Genomic DNA, 16,880 nt, shown 5'->3' with positions numbered 1-16,880 from the left:
CTGAGTGGCTCCAGACTGCTGTGTGTACACCCGATAGCTGGCAGCACCCTGGAGTATGTATGTATAAATAAGATTATGTTGGAAGTAACCTGTAATATAGTGGCAGGCAACACCCTGCCAACAAGTAGGATTTCCTGGGTGTGAAGGGCGGCTGATTCCGATTGGGTGCTTGATAGCTTTCCAGAAACTCATGTTTTTGATTGTTCATGTAGTTAATGAAACATGCCTAGGCGTTTTATCTCTTCAGTTGACAGAAGCTGCAATAAAAGTTTCTTTGTCGATGCAAAAAGATATGAACGGCCGACGAGCCTCTGTCTATCAAAGAATGAAAGGGCTGGGGAACTGTCAGTCATCTCACTGCTAAGCAGAGCAGTGTCATGCTTCATCCTCCGTCAGGCCTCTGATTTTGACCAACATCGCTTAGAACACAGGGACTTTAGAGCCCATCCTTTTAATGAGAAAAACAAAACTACAAGTCCCATAAGCAATAGTGGTGGAGGGTGTCACACATGACCAGGCGCAACATCCGATTCAGCATATCCAGTTTCATTTTATAAGTATTTGACACAATATTGAATTTATAACTTTTGTTTTTTATGGTCATGAGTCACCAGAATACTAAAAACGTGTCTTTTATTTTGAAGGTCAATTAAGTAATGGTCACCAGCTTGGAAGCTCTGTTAATTCTTCAGTATTTGTCATTGATCTCCACGTGTGGCTGGTTTGGGTCTGCCCCCTGCATCGTTCCCGATAACTCGCACAGGTAAGGAGCTTGTAGCAGTAACATGATAACCCCATACTCGTCTGTAAGAAGTGCGCTCTGAGGCAGGTATCCGATAATTTTTGTGAATCAAGGAAGGGCCAATATCTGCTATGTACATTTGTTAAAATAAAACACAATCATATCACAGTATACTGTTCCGGAGGTTCAGTCCCAGAGTAATTATCTGTAAATGAACGCAGACACCCTAGGAAGCATGTGCTTTTAAGCCAAGTTGCGTTCACTCACCTAAACGTGACATGCTTCATCATTGGGCTATACTCCTCACCAGGCCGGCGCTACAATGCCTGGCGGGCACCACAAGAGGGCACTTTGTCGGACATCTTTTAATAAGTACGCCGGATGAGCATAGTAGGACAGAGGATGTTGTGTCATAAGATGTGAGATTGGTGAAAGTCTGAATATAAGATCAACTATCGACCAGTTGCCACAATATAGTTAATCCTGGTCCATGTTGAGATTAAAAACAGTGGCAGAGAAATTGAATAACTAATGGCCCCTATCACTGTGTGAAAGTGTCGATCACCTATGGACCTGCTGGTAAGCTGGGGTCTATACTTCAGGTCAACTTTGTTCATGCCCTGTGTAGCCATGGAGCAATCTGTTGGCATTTCATCAGGCCCAAATATGGGAAAATGGGTAAATGTGACCTAATCTTCTCCACAGCGTGAGGAGCTCTGTAACTCAAAGTCCTGTACCGTGCATAGGTGATAAGGTGCCTATTACCATCTTACTACCACAGGTGAGCGCTGTCTAACAGAGTGCACTAGATACGGTAACCCTCCTAAGGGTCAGGACATACTGACTTATCCAATAGCGAGGACGCCGCATCAGAGGGCAACTGGTTTGAAAAGCACATGCTTCCTAGAGCGCCTGCGATCAGTTAGAGATAATGTCTGTGGGACTGAACCTCCAGAACAGTATACTGTGAGTTGAATTATATAAAGAATGTATATACTGGACTGTCATTTTCCTCGTCATCTCTTGTGATATGTAAAATAAAACACAACACACCTGGAGGCCAACAAATCTATCATACATTTAATGCAAAAATAGCAAAAGGCCAAGCAAACTAACAAGTCACAATTGTCGTTGCAATGGACGAGAGCATCTACCCTAAAGCAAGTTGGAGTATATAATGCTAATGCTACACAATGTATTTTTATACACTTTTCTCCTAATACAAGTCAATGAAACCTGAACACGTGATAGAAACAGTTACTGAAACAACACTAATGAGTAGGAGGCAGGATCTTCTCTTGAGAGGAATGTGAGGAGTCTGTGAGGTGCAGATAAAAGATACACAGACAAGCTTCAGAATTCACTGTTTCTGGAAATAACACTTCTGTTTGTCAATGTTCAATTTACTACAAGATGCAGGAAAGTGTGCAGATGGACATCACTAAATAAAAGGGTTCTGGGCCCTAATAGAATCATGTAACTTTGCAGGTTATCATTCTGGACAACTTGAGTCATTAGTAGGACTAGTGATCATACTAACCAGCTTCAGTCAGTATTGACTCCCTGAGACCTATTATCCTGCTAAGTAACTCCAGTCAGTAGTGACCCCTGTACCTTAAATCCTGCAAATATTCAAAACCAGAGGTCAACTCTACTGCCAACCAGTTCCAGTCAATATTGACATGTATTGTTACCCTGCCTGTAATGAATACCAGAGGCTAGCGTTGTTGCTAGCTAGCTCCAGTCACCAGTGCCCGTCACATATTATCCTCAATAATATCAGTGCCCAAGGTTTGTGCAGCTGCTAACCTGCCCTAGTCAGGAGTGACCTCCCAGACCTGTTATTCTGCATATAATCAGCAAGGCTTTGGCCCTAATAACACTCACCCCCACCCCCACATCCTTACCGTATAATACCAATGTAATTTATTTACTTATATCATACGGTAGGTACCGCACTATTTCACACGATCCCAAAAACAAAGAAAATCTAAATTTGCCTAATTGTTTAGCACTCCACCTTGTCAAAAATGACCAAATCACACCAAGCACTATAGCCTGCCACATCACATGGCACACTCAGCCACAACATGACAAGATACCACGGCAGGGATTTGGGGCCATTAATCCTCTTTTCGAGGCTTGTGTGCTGTATATGCACATGCTTTACGTACTCCTGCCATCTTGTGTTGGGTCCGGATGTTTGCAAGTTATTTTCCTTTGAAGAAGCCTTTCCAGTCACGAGGTAAGATGACTCCACCTTTCGGTGATAGTGCGCATGGGCATCGACTGCATTGTTAGATTGTTTTTTAGACCAAACGGGTTTGGATGTGTATTACTGCACTCCGAAACCGCTCTTCAGGTTCCCCTCAGTGCGCAGTCCACTCTACCCTCAACTGTATTGTTTCAGTACACGTTTCCCTGTTCTCCACGTTTCAAATCAATTGGCAAACTCTCCATTTTTTATAGAAAACCTCGTGGGCAACCGTCGGGCCTTGCTGCGTAGGGCCAGCCATCTGCAAATGGAACGGACTCCATTCTATTTCTGTCCTGGGTGCCGCGCCAAGTACCCTCGCATCGACGTACATCAAGTTTGTAACTTGTGCATCTCTCCGGAGCACAAGAAGGAAGACTGCGACGCTTGTAAGAAGTCGTTTCGGTCCAAGAGGACTCTACACGATCATCGGGCTCGATGACGAGAGAGGCAGCATCAAAGCATTCAACACACTCTGGAGATCTTCGGAGAAGAATCTGACCAAGACGAGATAGAAGCGTCCGCCGTAGAAGAAGAGGCCCATCTCTATGCCAGAGCGCAATCACTGGGGCATGCTGGGGTAGCCATGTGATTGCAATTCTACGTCATACCATTACCATAGGCGACTGACCAAATGTATAGGTTATCTTGCGCCCTTCTGACATCTAAACAGGCATAATAAAAAGCATTTGGGTGTCAGCTCAATACTTAGTTGTGTGGCTTGCACCATTTTTTCGACAGCTAGTTTGATCTCACATCAGAGTACTGGCTGATAGGTCTGACGACTCCAGGAGCAAAATAAATATCTGCATTTCCAACCACAGATTGGTATTATCAGTTCACTGTAATGCCCTTTGGTTTGAAAAATGCTTCTGCCACTTTTCAAAGGTTGGTGAACTAAGCCCTTGCTGGATTGGAATCCTTGAGTGCAGCATTTCTACACAATATTGCTGTCTGTAGCTCCACCTGACAGGATCACCTGATTGACCTTAGGAAAGCACCGGGGGCTCTGAGAAGTGCAGGCCTGGTTATCAAGGCATTCAAGTGCCAGATAAGGCAGGGAAAGGTTGCATACTTGGGTCACTTTGTTAGTGGAGGCCAGGTTCAACCTTTGCAACCCAAGATCTAGACCATTCTGGACTGGGTGGCTCCAACTACCCAGACTCAAGTGAGGGCCTTCCTTGGCTTCCCTGGATTATGTCAAGCATTTAATTGTGCAGACCGATGCCTCTGAACATGGTACAGGAGCAGTGCTATCCCAAAAACATGACCACGGTCAAGATCAGCCACTGGCTTTCATCAGTAGAAGGCTAATCCCCAGGTAACAGCGTTGAAGTGCCATTTAGATGGACGCCTTTGCTGTGGTTTGGTCCCTCGAGAAGTTTAGGTCAAACCTCTTTGGCTCCCCGCCATTCCTGAGGCCGCGGTGTTTCCCGGAGGTGCAACAGGTCCCCCACTCTTCGGTTCCTCTTCTAACTTCCAGGTCTGGCCTTTGCCCGTCCTGCTTGGCTTTGGTGACGGCCGCCTTAGTTTACAGCCGTCGCCCACAGAGGACCTGCTTTCTCCACTAGGGGGCCCTACGGAGGCGGGTGCGGCCTTCGCTCACGCAGTGTCCACGGCTCTGGGTTTTCTGCGCATGGGTGACCCGGTTGCTCATTTCCCGGTAGCCATCTTTTGGAGGTTCTCCACCTAGGGCTCTGGTGGGAGGGAGCTATTGCTACCCTTTGAGGGTTCGCTCCTTTGTTCCCTGATGGAGACCTGGGGGCGTCCCGCCACAGGCGATCCGGTGCTCCAACACCTCCTGCACCGGCACCTTCCAGCGCCACGTGGCCTGGCATGTCTTTCCCTCCACCCCTCTGCCTCCAGTACACTTTTGCGGGCTTCTTTTCCCTCCTTGCCGCCACTGTTATCTCTGCCATCGCGGGAGGCCCGCTGGCTGGACTCTTGGGGACACAACATGTTCGTCTCGACCAGCGATGCTTTGCGGGCCCTTAACACCTTATGTGTGTTGGCTAGGGCCACCTCTTCTTTTTGGGACTCGGCTGAGTCCATGGGATTCGCCGCTTCACTGTTTAGGTCGACTTACGGCATCATGCGTTGGATGGCCGGGAGCTAGCAGCGTTTATTCTCCGCTCCGCTCTGGACATCTCTGAGGTGCTGGGCCATGCCATGGCTACCTCGGTCGCCCTCCGTCGGCATGCTTGGCTTGGTGACAGTGTGTTCCCTGTAAATGTTCGGGAGCGGCTGGTTGATCTTCCATTCGGTGGCACTCTGTTATTCCATGCCCCGGCAGACTCCGCCATCCAGAGGTTCTTGGCAGGGCTCCATCCTCCTCCTCCTCCTCCTTCTCCTTCTCCCCCTCAGTGACTGCTGAGTTGATCTGGTTCTTGGACCTTCTTTTGGGCAGGTTGCCCTGGCTGTGAAGTGGGTTTTATGGCCACTCGAGTCCTCCTTGCTGAGACTGTGGCTTTGTTGGCTGCTGGAAGGCCCTTTGTTGACTGTGTTTGTTTTTGCTTGAGTTATCTGCACAGACTTGGCCCTGAGGTTAGGCCTTCTGTTTTTCTCTTGGGCTGCTTGACAAGCCTTCTGCGGGTTTTTCTTTTCCCCTCGTTTTTTCCTCTGCTGCGGAAGTTTCTTCCAAAGAGGGATCCCATGTCTTGGGACTTAACGTACCCTATGTGGGGTAGTAGTAGCTGTTATATAGCTTCTACTATATAACAGCTACTACTACCCCACCTTGCGCTCTACTAGGGAGTTATGGTCGCCTTCGGTCCTCTGCTCTCCATGGCGTTTATGTATGTTGCTGATGCTTCTTTAGGTCGTGTGCGTGGACCCCTCGTAGTAGTGTGTCCGGGCATTTCCTTGCCTTCATGCTCCTTTCCTGGAGGCTGGGTTGGGTCTGTGTTTCTCCCTTTGTCAGGCGTAGCCTGCCCGGTGCTCCTGGGGCCCCAGGCTGTTCGTCCTGCTTCCGGCGGCTCATTACTGCCGGCGCAGCTCTGTCTGATCTGTTGCCTTCCGTCTATGGTGGGCTCGCCTTCTTTTTCCTCATTTCCTTGGGCCCTCTAGGCTTTTCTTCTTCCTCTTCCTTGCCCCGGCATTGGATGGAAGCTCTGTTGCCTTGTAGGGGCGTGGGGTGCTTCGGCCTCCCTGGCCTTGCCCGTGGTTCCTCTGTTGAGAGTGAACAGGCTTTCTTCTTCTTCTTTTTTCTTCTTCTTCTTCTGCTCTTGGGTTCGGTGGTGTTCTGCTTGTGGGGGGCTGGGAAGACGGGGCTCTTCGCCCTGTCCATTGGATTAGTCCCCTGTCTTGTCCAGGCTGGTGAGGTCCTTCCGCAGACCCTTTTTTCCCTAGGGTATGGCTTGGGTGTCTATTCAACGTTAAGGAATCTGTGGCTAGTAGTCTGTATCAGATGTACAAGTTACTTACCTTTGGTAACGATGTATCTAGTAGAGACGATTCTAGCCGCAGATTCCTTCACGGCCCGCCCTTCCTTCCCGTTCTGCGAGGACCCTTTGGCTTGCCCTTCTGCACTCGCCTCCCGGTGGATGGCTATGATGAGTGAGTGCAGTCTTTCGCTCTCTCGCCAAGACGTTGTCTTGCTTTGTTCCTTCCTCTTCCTTGGCAATGTAGAGACTGGGTCTATAGGTACTCCTGTGCCCCTCTGCTCTGGTTGCTCCAGGATTGAGGCTGGTGTTCTTTCATCCCTCTTGTTCCTGAGGGTCCTGGCCCCTCTGCTATCCTCTGGGTTTGGGTCATTTGGCCGTGCCCTGTCCTGGCTCCCTTGTGGGGGTTGTGGCACTCTGTGCTGGGGTTGCCTTGGACGTCTTTCGTTCCCTTTTTTTCTTGGAACTTGCTCCCCTTCATGGGTCTTGGTCGGGGTTGTAGTCCTGCTGCATGTTGTCATGACATTTTGCATATGTTCCTTGTCTTAAGGGGGTACTATTTTCATACTGGCAGGGTGGCTGCTCAGGGCTGTGCTCTGTTCTTTCTTCTTTCCCTGCTTTTGGGTACTGCAGTGTTGGCACTGGTCCTTATGGTGTTCTTCGTCACCATTCCTTCTTTCCCATTTTTCTGCTGTTTCACACACTGGTCCCATGCTCCCACAGTTTCTCTGCTGGCTCCACGTTGTGGTGCGGAAAAGTTATCCGAACAAAACTGACGTAGGCGCGCCGGGGTGGGACTTATGTGACCTCGCTGACGTCAGGTACGCGGACGACGCCTGGTCGGAGTCACGTGATGCTGTCCCCCCGGCGCACAGGGATGCTGGGGCAAAAAGTTTTCCAGATCCAGTTTCACGCCTGAGGATAATTCTACGTTAAGGAATCTGCGGCTAGAATCGTCTCTACCAGATACATAGTTACCAAAGGTAAGTAACTCGTACAACAGGTACATCATAGAAAGACTGATGGACATATTGAAGCGGACCTAGAGATATATGCATAACACAGAAAATATAGAGGTCTTGATTTAGAGTTTGGTGAGCAGGATACTCCTTCACAAGCGTGTTGGAGTATCCTGTCCAACAAATGGATGGTCTGCCTGACCTAGTGCAAGTCAGGTGAATTGTCATGTGTGCAGCCTTACTTGGGTGCCGTCGGTGTAAATACATCGGACGGCCATTCCTTTTTAGATCAAGCAGTCTGATGTATTTTTCTCTTATTCAGGACCACCAGGGAATACCTGGCAGTCGTAATGAGAATCTTTTTTTTAAATGAACCCCACTTCCTGGGAGAAAAGTAATCAGGGTGAAAGTTCCAAGGGTGCGAGGGTGATTAGTTATTGGTTTTTAAAAACAAACTACTGCTTTGGAAGCTTGTTTTTGAAAAACACACAAGTTGGTGAATGGCCGCCTGAAACATGGCAGCCGCTCACCAACCCTGCAGTGCCTTCAGAGGAGCCACCATGGCTGCTGCTCCTCTGAAGGGCCAGAAAGCGCCACAGGGCCAGCAGAGATCTCTAACAAGTCAGGTGACGCTTTGGACTTTAAATCAAACCCATAGTCTTGATAATTGACAAATACAGGAGTGGAGAAAAGAAAGAGTTAATTAGAATGCTGCCGCTATGTGATTTCTTGTATGTGAATAAGTAAATGACAAGACGCTGATGTGTTCCTTACCTTAACGCAGCCTTATTTTAAAAACCTGCTATATATGTTGCATTGGTTTATCTCTGCAATGTCAGCTGAGCAAGTTACTGTTTATGTTAAATCATGTCATACTGGATTGCTGTCTAAAAAACATACAAGGACCAAACGCTTCAGCTTGACAAAGCAAGGCAGTTTCAGTGCCGCCTCTCTGTTCAGTCTAGTTCCAGGGCGACAGGATAGGTAGCGGCTACTGGGTTGAGGTCACTTTCCTTTGATGTCATGTGACCTGTCCTAGTAATGTTGCGCAAACTGACCAAGTAAACCCTTTTTTGTACTTGACTCTCAAGTTAGCGAGGGCGAGCAGTCACAATATTCTCAGCTTTGTAATGTCGACCAGCTTGAACTCCGAGCTCAACAATAGATCAACAGACTCGATTGAATAAATGACCAGCACGCTGCTTATCTTGCCAAGACACAGGTACTTTTAAAAGCTCTTTTTATTGAACTAGTGCTCAATCGATGGTGTTGAAAACAAAAATACAGTGCACATTAGTGAGAGTGATTAGACCAAAAAGGCAAAGTCTGAAAAAATGGAGTGAGTAACATAGCTTGGCTTGTCCTGACACTCCCTGGCCAAATCCCACTACATAAAACTAGCTCGCATATTTAACTTTCACTACTTATTTTACTGGCCCGGTAGCTCTACCATCCCTCCCATATCTTTTCCTATTTACAAGGGCAGCCCCTACTGAGATACACCCTGTGTCCACCTGTTGACACCAATCAAGATCTGCTTCCCAATCCTCCACCCTAGGGGGGGAGAGCTGGCTCCCCAACCCCGTGCAATATTACGCTTGCCAACCGCTGAAGCCAGGGCCAGTCATATTCTGCGAATACTATGCCATGTCACCTCACCTGTGAAATTCAGGAGGTGCCATTTGGCCCCCATGGGGATCGCTAGTCCCATGACCTGGGACATTATTCTCATGATCTCTACCCAGTAGCATTGAATTACCGGACAACTCCACACCACATTAAAAAAGCCCCCCCTCACATTCCCTTATGCAGAGAGGTGGCTGCCCGCCCTATTTGGTGCAACAAAGTTCTGGAGTAGTATGTCCTATGTAGAATCTGTAGTTAAGTTAGACCAAAGCAAGTTCTAATTAAAACCCCCCTGGCACCCTGAATGGCCTCAACCCAATCGCCATCGCCAAGCGTGCCTAGATCCCTCTCCCACACATCCCTCCGCGTCCCCAAGGAATCCAGGGAATTGTAGATCAACTTCTTATAGATGGTTGAGATTGCTTTTTCAGTCGGGGATTAGTTAGCAGCTGGTCCTCCAGTGGGGATGCTTCAGGCAACTGCTCCCCTTCCCATATGTGACCTTGCAGAGCGTGATCCACCTGCAAATGTCAGAACCGCTTTTAGTCACCTAATTCATACTTTTGTTGTAGGATCGTGAAGGACACAAGCGCCTGTCCCCTCCACACGTCGCCCGGCCGGTTTAAGCTAATCAATCCCCATTTTGTGAAGCCCTGCAATACTCCTGCTGCACTTAAGAGATCACCATCATTCAGTGGAGTAATTTCAGTCCGCTTACCTTCTCAGCCTAAATACTTGGCAGCCTCTCTCCACACCCTTACCACTGTTTGGGTATGAGCTGGTAGGGTGCACTCATACTTTCTTCGATACAGCACCGGGGTGGGGTAACCTCTCTTGCCCATGGCCAATCTATCTACCCGGTAAGCAGGATCCTCACGGTCCGCAAAAACCCAATTGTTTACTGCCACCAGCTGCGTGGCCCAGTAATACTTCCGAATGCTCCGAACTGCTGGTCCACCTTAATAAACTCCGTTCTGCAACGTACTCAGCGTGAAGTACCACCATTCCACAACAGGAGCCGAAGTTCTCAGTCTACCTTTTGAAAGAAAATGTCCAGTAGGATCTTAAAGGACGTTTTTGGCACGATGTACAGGAGACCCTGAAGGGTTATCACTTTAAATAGGGCCACCCGGCCCAGTAAGGAGAGCCAGAGCGCCTGCCAGTTTGGGGTATCCCTGCGACACCGGTCTAATTCCGGGAGTATGTTCCTGTCTGTGGCTCTCTTGTAATGAACACGCCCAAGTATGTTGTTTGAAATCTATTTTTATTTTGTAGGTAAAGAATAGAACACAGGTCCAGATATACACAGCGTTAAGCCCACAACCCTATTTAGGGCCAGCAGCGTACTGTAAGAGAGCCTCCAAGAGTATGGAGAAGCAGTAGCAAAGTAGCTTGAACACAGCATGTCGCCTACAACCCTTGTTGGGCCGGCCGTGTGACACATTATGTATAGCAATCTTGGTCTATTGTGGGAAGTCGCAGGACCCTTTAAAAACAACAACACTAAGAGCACGGGCAAGAGGCTCATAAGAAGTGAGCAGTGATGAGTGGACAGAAAAGTGTCAGAAAGAGAAGAGGTAGTAGGAAAGACAGATTACGCCCAAAAAAGCTGCAGGGTTCCTGCCTCCAGCAGGAATAGTAAGGACTTCTTCCAATTGATCTTATATCCTGAATAACGCTTGTACTTTGTGGGCAAAACCTACCGGCAGCAGCAGCAGCAGAGGGGGATACGCGAGGAGGAGAACCACGCTCCCCACAAGCCAGCGGGGCTGAGAGACGCCCTTTGGAGGCACTCCCTGCCCAGGTGGAAGCCAAATACCTCTTGCGTTTCCCGCTCCGCAGGAAACGCTCGTACTTTGTGGGCAAAACATACCGGCAGCAGCAGAGGGGAATACGCAAGGAGGAGAACCACGCTCCCCACAAGCCAGCGGGGCTGAGAGACACCCTTTGGAAACACGCCCTGCCCAGGTGGAAGCTAAATACCTCTCGCATTTCCCGCAGAGCGGGAAACGCTCGTACTTTGTGGGAAAAACTTACCAGCAGCAGGAGCAGCAGAGGGGGATACGCAAGGAGGAGAACCACGCTCCCCACAAGGCAGCGGGGCTGAGAGACACCCTTTGGAGGCACGCCCTGCCCAGGTGGAAGTCAAATACCTCTCGCGTTTCCCGCTCGCTCCGCGGGAAACGCTCGTACTTTGTGGGCAAAACTTACCGGCCGCAGCAGCAGCAGAGGGGGATACGCAAGGAGGAGAACCACGCTCCCCACAACCCAGCGGGGATGAGAGAGGCCCTTTGAAGACACTCCCTGCCCAGTGGACGCCAAATACCTCTTGCGTTTCCCACTCTGCGGGAAACTTTCGTACTTTGTGGGCAAAACTTACCGGCAGCAGCAGCAGAGGGGGATACGCAAGGAGGAGAACCACTCTTCCCACAAGCCAGCGGGGCTGAGAGATGCCCTTTGGAGACACGTCTTGCACTGTATTTAATCGGACGCATAACCCGCTCCGCGGGACGAGCAAGGACGGGGCGGGGCCCTCCTCTTTGACTTCTCATGCAGCCAGCGGGGCTGAGAGACGCCCTTTGGAGGCACTCCCTGCCCAGGTGGAAGCCAAATACCTCTTGCGTTTCCCGCTCCGCAGGAAACGCTCGTACTTTGTGGGCAAAACATACCGGCAGCAGCAGAGGGGGATACGCGAGGAGGAGAACCACGCTCCCCACAAGCCAGCGGGGCTGAGAGACACCCTTTGGAAACACGCCCTGCCCAGGTGGAACCCAAATACCTCTCGCGTTTCCCGCAGAGCGGGGAAACGCTCGTACTTTGTGGGCAAAACTTACCAGCAGCAGCAGAGGGGGATACGCAAGGAGGAGAACCGCGCTCCCCACAAGCCAGCGGGGCTGAAAGACACCCTTTGGAGGCACGCCCTGCCCAGGTGGAAGTCAAATACCTCTCGCGTTTCCCGCTCCGCGGGAAACGCTCGTACTTTGTGGGCAAAACTTACTGGCCGCAGCAGCAGCAGAGGGGGATAAGCAAGGAGGAGAACCACGCTCCCCACAAGCCAGAGGGCTGAGAGACACCCTTTGGAGACACGCCCTGCCCAGGTGGAAGCCAAATACATCTTGCGTTTCCCGCTCTGCGGGAAACGCTCGTACTTTGTGGGCAAAACTTACCGGCAGCAGCAGAGGGGAATACGCAAGGAGGAGAACCACGCTCCCCACAACCCAGCGGGGCTGAGAGACGCCCTTTGAAGACACGCCCTGCCCAGGTGGACGCCAAATGCCTCTTGCGTTTCCCACTCCGCGGGAAACTTTTGTACTTTGTGGGCAAAACTTACCGGCAGCAGCAGCAGAGGGGGATACGCAAGGAGGAGAACCACGCTTCCCACAAGCCAGCGGGCTGAGAGATGCCCTTTGGAGACACGCCTTGCACTGTATTTAATCAGACGCATAACCCGCTCCGCGGGACGAGCAAGGACGGGGCGGGGCCCTCCTCTTTGACTTCTCATGCAGAATTGCACAGCAAGGTCAGTGTGTTATATTTGTACCACAAAGTCTCTGAGTAAATCGCACTGATATCGACTAATTTTGCTTGGACAATAAAGCCTGGAGATACTGTATAACAACTAAACGTGATCATGGCTTCAAATGGTGCTGGGAAGGGGAGAAAGTCTACCACTGGAAGTGTTGTAGGGACAATTGACCAATTCCTAACCAGGGCAACGTCCATGTTGCAACGTGAACTAACAGAGAGAAGGTTATCCACGGACCCAATTTTCAACAAACGGTCCTCACTGGGGCAACTAGCCAAGGAACAATCCCCGATACCAGAATCTTTATCTATGACGCCACCACCTGCAATACACACTGTGGCTGATATTGCATTTGCTAGACCGACTGGAGAGGGCAATCAGCTGACAGAAGTAGTCATTGTGGCACCACCAACAAGAGACCCATCTATACTTTCTCAAAGCCCAGGAACTACTTGACCGGGACAGCCAATCCGGTTGGCTATGGAAACTAATCTAGGGGCTATTAACAAAGTGCCCGGCAAAGTAGTTAAAAGAAAACCTGGGGGAACTGCATTAATGAACAAGAAAATGAAAATGCAAAAACTGGTTAATATGGAAAATTAACCACCTGTTGTTGTACCTCATGGACCGCCGCCCTTAGTGGACGAGTCGCTGCCCATAGATGTCAATGAAGACATCTCACCTCAAGAGAGAGGGGGGACTTCTGGGCTAAAATGGAACAGATTTTTATAGAGTCATGCCTCCCGATCCATGAAAGACTGGACTCTATTGAGAAAAGACTATCTCGCCTTGAATCACTATGTTTACCAAAACAGGGAGGGGAGGGCTTAGGGGTTGTGGAACCCGCTAGTAGCGGCATGGGACCTTCTTGTCTTATTAGGGTAGGCACCCGGAGTACAATTCCGGTGGTTACAAATGCAGAAAGGGCAACACCAGTTCAAATAGGTCCAACGGACGATAACCCAATTATTCAGCCTGTCCTAGTCGTACCTAATGCCCCGATAAATACAAAGAATGGGGGAGGAAGGGGGGGCTTGGGGGCTAGTAGCTCTGAACATACCCCTATACAGGCAACAAATATGGGACAGAGGACGAGGTCACAGGGTGCGAATTGGCCCCTGCTGTCTCGTCTAGATTTGCCCCCAGAGTCAATACCCTATGTGGTGGTCCTTGCGGGGGTCCCCTCCCTGAGCCTGGGAAAGTTGGAGGACTATAGAGACCTCAAAAACAAATGCATCCACTGGTTGAACTACAACAAACCCCTTCCAAACGGGGGATCTAACGAAATTCTATTCGCAAGACGAGTGGATTGGGTGGGGCCTCGAGGGAAAAACATAGAAGGGGACTGTATTGTGATTAATTTCAGGAACAGTTGGACAGTCAAGCATATATGTAATTTGGAGACATACGGCCCGAAACGTTAATAAAATCACTTCCATTAACGTATTTCTACCCGGGTGCTGAGGTAATATAAATTTTGTGATCGATTGTGTCCCCTATCTTAGACCCCACCGACTCCGTGTACACGCTACAAGTACATGTATGTTCCCTCCCCTTCAAGCTATGAAGACGCAAATACATTTGCGTCCAACGTTAACATGTCCTCTTTCAGATCCACCATGAATGGGTCAAATAGTCCGTTCCTAAATATGCCATGCCAACGTCTTTATGTAGTGTACTTTACACGTTTTTCAGCTCTGGCGAAGTAGGCCCTGAAATCTGCCATCGAGCCTTTTCCTGCCTTCTGACTCTGAATCTCAAACCTGGGCTTACATCTATACCCGTGACCTCTGCCTTACTTCCTGTGCGGCTAACGGTGCTTGGCCCAGCCTGTTGCCTGCCAAGACTGTATTCAACCTTCGAATTATCTGCTCCACTCCTCGAAAATACATTCCTGTCTAGTAGTTTCATGTCAACATCCTTCCAGCTGCAGAGCAAAGGGCTTGGCCTCACTGTCTCTATGCAAGTAATTCATGGCTCTGTTTCCATGGTAGGCCCATGCCCTCCCTCGCACCCCTCGCATCTCATGCAGACACGTAGACGCTCATACATGCACTCACAGTCAGTATAGAATAGCCTCTTGTCCGAGAGACCTTTTCCTTCCAGATAATACAGTTCCTTAAACATGAGATATTAGATACGATTCGGGATTAGGTTGATCTGACATCCAGACATCTGTCTCCACATGTAGGGCTAAATGTCAAGTCCCCCTTCACCCCTCAAGTTACACGTACATTACACGTCATACTGCTGCGCACGCATCTCTGCCATGTATTTTTGCTGACACTGCCGGATTCACTCCTGGATCCGCCTACTTGTGACATCATGATAAATGACGTTCTTGTTCACGCCTTCATGCACGCCTATTGTAACGCCTTTTTGTATTACGTACATGCACTCTTATCTCTCTTCTCAGCTGTTACGCCTCCTGCATATGCCTTTACTGTAATGCATTGACTATATATATGAATGCCTGTCAATAATGTATTGTCGCATACTTGCATACTCGCATATTACCATTGACTCTGTCAGTCTGTCCCTTCCCGAACCTGCGTTGTGACGGAACGGTATGCCACCTTGGCTCGAGCCAATATGCTATTCACCCAATTCCTTTTATAGGAATAAAACCCTTTTTGAGAAACCTCAAATATCACGGATTTTGCCTCTTATTTATTATGAGTTATTCTTATTGACTTTACCGCATAGAAATTCAGTACCAGGTAATTAATTTTACCACATAATTGGCGCCCGAATAGGGACCCCTCCCCCCTCTCACCCGCCGGAGGTGCTTTGCAGGCTTAGCCCCCTGCCACAGCCGGACGGAAACTACGCGTACCCGCAGGATTTCCTGTATCTCCCTCAGGCCAACGGAGGTGACTGAGGCCGCGATCGACACCCAGACGAGGCGGTGAGAAGTGCGGAGGATCCCGACCAGAGCCTAGCTGAGAGAGCAAGATCCGAGGTATACGGAGGCCCACCAGGTTCCGAAGTTCCGAAGTATCTGCGTCACGAGTCGAGTCCGAATCCAGTCCGAATCCAGTCGAGTCCAGTCCAGGGTTTCCGAGGCCTTCTGTTTCCGTGCTTGCCGGTGAGTACCGTTGCTGGGGACGCATCTAGACGTGCGCATTAGTTTGTGCCGGTCAAGACAGGTTTGGGTACACAGACCTGGTCTGCACTGTTTTAGACAGTGTATCTGTACTGTTTAGCAGTATATCCAGTCTGCACTGTTGAGCAGTGTATCTAGTATTATGCAGTTAGCTAGTTACATTCTAATTGTTATCATTCATGTCAAAATGTTTTAATGTGTCTCAAAATGTCGTGGTATGAGTGATTGTTCGATCGTCATTATTGTGATTATTGTGTTCATTGTGTTCATATCCGAGTAAGCACTAAGTAGCCAGATTTTTAAGATGCCGTTGTTCTCCAAATTAAGACAGATAAAGAGTAGAAAAGGGGTACTCGAGGAAGCTATTCCCATCCCACCTAGGGACACTCCAGGGTACTTTATGTACCACAAGCACGGCCTAGATGCCGTTTTATTTCTCGATTTATGGGTGGACTACACTAAAGATCTAGCAGAGAATCAGAGATGGCCCGCTGCAGGGACATGGGATTCAGAGTGTATCATAAGAGTAGAAGAAGCATTACGAAAAAAGAAAGCCAGACAGTCACAGAAAGATGCCATCGAATTATGGCGTAAAGAATCACATAGGCGTACAGAAAAAGCACTTAGAAAAGAAGGGAAAAGGAAAGAGGATCCAGACAAGGCCCAAGAAAACGTATTAGTTGAGGAATGTATCCGAGTAAAAATAGAACAAGTAGACAGACAACTGAACACCCTTAGGAATGGTATGTATCCTCTCCTGGCCGAAGGTTTACCTAAGGCCACTCCGGAAGTACCGAAAGATCTACCACCTCCCATGCTCCCGACTAAAATGCATCCCAAAACAGCGAAGGACATTTTCCTTTCTTCCTATCTAGATGATGTAGCGCCCGCATATGCTAATGCCGCACCGCCGCGTACACCTCCTCCTGGCGGCGCTCGACCCGAGACAATCAGCTCCTACCCCCGCGACAAGCTACTCCTCCACCTCTTCCTCCCGTTCCGAATGTCCCTCCTGGTCTTCCTCCCGTTCTTCCAACTCTTCCCGCACCCATTCCTCCCGCTTTACATCCGAACAACCCCTTCGGAGGCAGCACCTCAGGAGGCGTGTCCGGAGGAGCGATAGGTTTCCAGACACCTCCACAAGTACACAGAATGACTTACAGGGATCTAGCACAACAACGTACACCTCGATCAGCCGATTTCGATATAATAAAAGACCGTCTCGGGGATTGTAGATATGATCCAGTACCCGGTAGAAATGATGAAAGATTAATACTAGCATCAGTA

At 49.2% G+C, this 16,880-nt stretch overlaps 1 protein-coding gene across 1 annotated transcript in view; it reads left to right on the top strand.

Moving 5' to 3' along the window:
* The first annotated feature begins 649 nt into the window (after window positions 1-649).
* The window catches only part of LOC147737567 (uncharacterized), a 38,784-nt gene continuing 22,553 nt past the window's right edge, over window positions 650-16,880 (top strand). The window contains exon 1 of the mRNA XM_086936385.1: window positions 650-763. The gene's annotated coding sequence lies outside the window, so the exon portion shown is untranslated. The remainder of the gene's footprint in view (window positions 764-16,880) is intronic.

This window comes from Lissotriton vulgaris, chromosome 1_1, assembly GCF_964263255.1.
Source record: "Lissotriton vulgaris chromosome 1_1, aLisVul1.2, whole genome shotgun sequence".
In the NCBI taxonomy this organism is placed as follows: Eukaryota; Metazoa; Chordata; class Amphibia; order Caudata; family Salamandridae; genus Lissotriton; species Lissotriton vulgaris.
Note: the sequence above shows the minus strand (reverse complement) of the source record. Positions and strands in the feature narration are given on the sequence as shown.